Source organism: Nicotiana sylvestris, chromosome 5, assembly GCF_000393655.2.
Source record: "Nicotiana sylvestris chromosome 5, ASM39365v2, whole genome shotgun sequence".
Taxonomy (NCBI): Eukaryota; Viridiplantae; Streptophyta; class Magnoliopsida; order Solanales; family Solanaceae; genus Nicotiana; species Nicotiana sylvestris.
The window spans coordinates 13,553,286-13,558,951 of NC_091061.1; positions in this window are offsets into that span (position 1 = coordinate 13,553,286).

The following is a 5,666-nucleotide window of genomic DNA, read 5'->3' on the forward strand; positions in this document are numbered from 1 at the left end:
CCCTTCCTTCTTCGCGAACGCGGTCAACGTCTCGTGTTCGTGAAGCACAAACTTATGTTGACCAATTTTTGCCCTACACGAACGCGTCACCCCAATCACGAACGCGATGTTTCTGCCTTCTACACCTTCGCTAACGCGACGACCTTACGCGGACGCGATGAACAAAATGCCTTGGACCCCAATTTACTCTACGCGAGGCACTCGCGAACGCGAAGGCTTAATCCTGGTCTTCATCGAATCCTTCTACGCGAACGCGACGTACCCCTCGCGAACGCGAAGCACCAGCTTCCAGCCTTACGCGAATGCAAGGCCCTTAACGCGAGCGCGAAGGCCAATTCTTCTGCAATAGCTGAACAGTAATTTCTGCAACTCTCAAAGCCAAAAATGGTCCGATTGACCATCCGAAACTCACCCGAGGCCCCCGAGACCTCAACCAAATGCACCAACACGTCCTAAAACCTCATTCAAACTTGCTCCAATCATCAAAACACCTCAAACAACAACAAAACTATCAATTCTCATCGAATTCAAGCCTAAGTTTTTCTAAAAACTTCCGAAATACGTTTTCGATAAAAAAACCCAACCAAACCACGTCTGAATGACCTAAAATTTTACACACACATCACAAATGACATAACGAAGCTACAACAACTCTCAAAATTCCATTTCGAACCTCGGATCAAAATCTCATCTATCAACCGGAAATCGTCAAAATACTGACTTCGCCAATTCAAGCCTAATTCCACACCGGATCTCTAAAACCAATTTCGATCACACTCCTAAGTCACAAATCATCTCCCAAAGCTAACCGAGCCATCGAAATTCACATCCGAACCCTCTAACTCATAAGTCAATATCCAGTTGACTTCTCCAACTTGAACCTTCTTAAAAGAGACTAAGCGTCTCATTTCTTACCAAATCCACCTCGAACGTAAACTAATCAACTCGATCACATAAAACACGAATAACGAAGCATAAAGAAGCAGAAATAGGAAAAATGGAGCGGTAACTCATGAGACGACTGGCCGGGTCGTCACAAGAAGATTTGTAGAAGTTTAGTCGTTTTTGATTTGTGAAATTAGAAAACAAAGCATCTACAATCAGAATACAAATAATCTACAATTTATCTATAAAATATCTACAAACTGGGTACATTGAATTTTAATATCCAATTCCCATTCAATTGTAGCATAATTGGGATTTTTGACATAATTGCATTTTTTCAGAAGATTTGTAGAAGTTTTAGTTATTTTTTATTTGTGAAAAAAGAAAATAAAGTATCTACAATCAGAATACAATAATCTACAATTTATCTACATAATATTTACAAACTGGGTACATATTTGGACTCGACATGCTTCCCCCGAAATGTATGTTTCACATTTTTGTCCAAAACAGTACTAAATCATCCACTTAAATACAATTTTTATACAATGTTGTTCAACTTTCATACAATAGGTAAATGAATAAAAGAAAAATAAATAAACAACAGTCTATAATTTTTCTATAATTTATCTATAAATTTTCTACAATTTCTGCAATATAATGTATGTCATGTCTTCTTCTTCTTCGAGTTTCAATCTGAAATTCAGTCAAAACCAAGTCTAATCTTCATCAAAACCCCTCAAAATTGAGATATAAACTCCAAACCATATTCCCAATTATTTTCAACAATACCCAATACAAACAAATAATGATTTTTGAAAATCCAAATTTGAATTCAAAGCTTCAAAGCTTTTTAATGGCTGTCAATGGTGAAATTGCTGCTCTCTTTTGTAAAAAATGCAATTATGAATGTGCTTTATTATGTCGAAATACGCAAATCTTCTGCAAATTCGCATAAAACAGAGTGTATACAAATCTTCTGCGTTATTCAATATAGCCCTATTCGACAAATTCGCATAAAACAGAGTGTATCACGCAGATTCGCATACAGAGTGTCGCAAAAACAGAGTATGAAAAATTTGAAATGAAGCCGACGATAATTATGAATGTGCGTGATTTGCGTTGTGGAAGATCTGGAAGAATATTTAATTCCCCAATTTTAGCGCGCCTAAATAAGAAATCCTATAGTTACAATGATTTCTTATTTAATGCATTGTCCATATTTTGTAGAATTACTATTAGCATGAAGGGTAATATGCAAACTATGAACATATTTGTTAATATAGTTTCTTATATGATATATGAACGAAAATTTTCCTTACATAAATTACAATATAGGAAGATAGACATGCTTTCAAGTTCGACAATTAAGGCCCAAACAGTTAATTCATGTCAAGTTCAATTGAAACAGGATATAATGTCTCTCAGAAATTACTTAACAGCGATATATGCCAGCTGAAGTACCACAGTAATGAAATCAAGTGCATAATCACAAAGTAATAGTCATTCAGTCCTCCCATTCACTCCAACCTCTCAGTGACTCATTTCTCACAGTTTCTCATTTCTCTCAGTTGCTCGGTACTCGCACTCGCACTCAGTGGGAACCTGCGCTCACTGGAGGTATGTACAGACTCCGAAGGGGCTCCTTCAGCTCAAGCACTATAATAAGCCAATCATGGAATAAATCAATAAAACATGTTGCGGCGTGCAACCCGATACAATAAACATCCTCACCATCAGGCTCTCGACCTCGCCCAATCATCAATCTCTCTAGTCTCTCGGGCTCTCAATAATCATGATAATCAGCAAAAACAACAATAATATAATGTATCAATAAAGAACAATAGATACTGAGATATAATATGCAAGTAAAACTGTAACTGAGTACAGAATAACAATGTAGCAGATAATTCAACATGTAACACGACCTCTGCAGGTCCCTACAGTACCAACACATGGCCTAAACATGATTTCAAATATGATTTGTAGCTCAATTTCTATAACACGTGGAGAATATATGGATAACAATAGATTATTCAACTAAACAGTTCCATGGAATTGACAAAGTCACAATTCATACTGTGCACGCCCAGACGCCCGTCACCAAGTATGTGCGTCACCTTAACACCAATCACATGACACGTAGTACGGGGTTTTATACCCTCAGAACCAAATTTAGAACTATTACTTACCTCAAACCATGTAAATCTCATCCGACATAGCTTTGCCTCGTGAAATGGCCTCTGAATGCCTCGAATCTAGCCACTAACAATTCGATATAATCAACACCAGCTAAAAGAATCAATTCCATAAGAAATTACTAAGCTCTTAATCAAAAGTCAAAAAGTTAACTCAAAAGTTGGCCCCAGAGCCCACGTCTCGTAATCGGGTAAAAGTTACAAAATCCGAACAGACATTCGACCGCGAGTCTAACCAAACCAAAATTATTCAAATCCGATACCAAAATCTCGATCAAAATCTCAAAATTCGGCCTAAGAACTTTCTTCCGTTTTCCCCAATTTTCCACCCCAAATCACTAATTTAATGATGAAATCAAAGACATAGACATAGAAATTGACCAAAACTAGGTAAGAATTACTTACCCCAATCACCCACTTGAAAATCTCCCCAAGAATCGCCTCCCACCGAGCTCCCAAAATCAAATTTGAGTTATGAACTCAAACCCTCGTTTTTTGAAATATTTAAGTCTGTCCAGGTGACCCTTCTTCGGAACGCGACCTTCTTCTTGCGTTCGCATAGAAAAAATGAATATGATGCCCAAAATCTTCTATGTGAATGCATTGAACCACTCGCGAACGCGGTTCCTTGACGAACCCATTCTTCGAACGCAATCCCCCTTACGCAAACGCGTAGACCAAACGTGTAGGGTCCCAGCTGCTTCCTCTCCTCTTCGCGAACACGTTCCCCTTCTCGCGTTCGCGATGCACCATCTACCCAGACCTTCGCGAACTCAGCTTCCCCTTTGCAAATGCGAAGAACAAATCCTCACCTGCCTCCAGCTTCTCTTCATGAATGCAGGACTCCCATCGCGAATGCATAGAAAGAAACCAGATCTAGACACCAAAAATTCTTCAGCAGTCTTCCAAGTCCAAAATTGATCCATTAACCATCTGAAACTCACTCGATGCTCCTAGGTCCTCAACCAATCATACCAACAAGTCCCAAAATATCATACGAGCTTAGTCGAGCCTTCAAATCACAACAAATAATGCTAAAACCACAAATCATGCATCGATTCAAGCCTAATGAACTTTTGAACTTCTAACTTCTACATTCGATGCCGAAACCTATCAAATCACGTCCGATTAACATTAAATTTTGCACACAAGTTACAAATAACACCACGGACCTACTCCAACTCCCGAAACCCCAATTCGAGCCCTGTAACCGCAAAGTCCACTCTCGGTCAAACTTCCAAATTTACAACTTTTGCCATTTCAAGCCTAATTCAACTACGGACTCTAAATGACAATCTAAACACACTCCTAAGTCCAAAATCACCCAACGGAACTAACCGAACCATAAAAACTCCAATCCGGAGCTGTTTACACACAAGTTAACATCCGGTCAATAACTCCAACTTAAGCTTTCAACTTTGAGACTAAGTGTCTCAACACATCCCGAAACCTCTCCGAATCCGAACCAACTACCCCGGCAAGTCACATAGAAATTGTAAAGCATAAAACGGATAGTAAATGGGGGAACGGGACTACAACTCTCTAAATGACCGGCCGGGTCGTTACATTGATGAAACCTGTTTGGTTATCAGAGATGAGTTTGGAGAGTAGTTGGGATAATCTGGTAGATAAGAGTTTGGAGATAATCTTGTTGGACACATTACACAGACTAATAGGTCTAAGTTGGTCTAAGGTGGAAGGTGAAGATACTTTTGGAATTAGAATGAGATTTGTGTGAATGAAGTATTTAGTAAGACTAGTCCAGAGAAGTAAGCTTGTACAAATTGGCATACCTCCTTTTTTATAATATTCCAAGTAGCTTGATAAAAGTGCCAATTAAACCCATTAGGCCCAGCAACACTATTGGGATCTATGGAGAAGACAACATCCTTTATCTCTTCTTCATCTGGCAATTCATACATGTATCTATCGTCTTCATCTGTAATAAGTGAGTCCACATATTGTCAAATAGATAGAACATTGTCGCTGGGGTAATCAAAGAGTTTAGAGAAGTAGTCCACAACAGCATTAGAGATGGCCTCATTACCCTCAATCCATCCTCCATTGGCATCTTTGATTTTGTGTATACAAGCTTTTCTTCTTTTCTGTTTTACGATTATTTTTTTGTTATGCATACATAAATTAGTGATATATTAGTTAATTAACTTTTTAAATCATGAAGGTCAACCTAAAACATTCCTGAAAAGCTATACCTTTTTCTTCTTCTTCTCTTTTGACAATGTCCACCAACACGTTTTGTTTAAATAATTAATCTGATTTATATATATATATATATATGTTATCTTTCATAGAATGCATGAAAGATTAGTTTAATAATGATTAATAAAGCAAAGTCTCCACTGATTCACTTAAAATATTCGTTCTAAGTGTGTTTGCCTTAGTGTTTAACGAATCAGTGACACATATCAAGAGCTTAAGCTGGCCACATAGGAAAAGCAAATTGCGTTACATTTGTTAATATATTTATGGTAATGGATCTTGGTGGGTTTTAGTTAATTTAGACTTTTATAGTAATTAGATGACATAAGATATGTACGTAAACTTAAAATAGAGAAGCTTTGT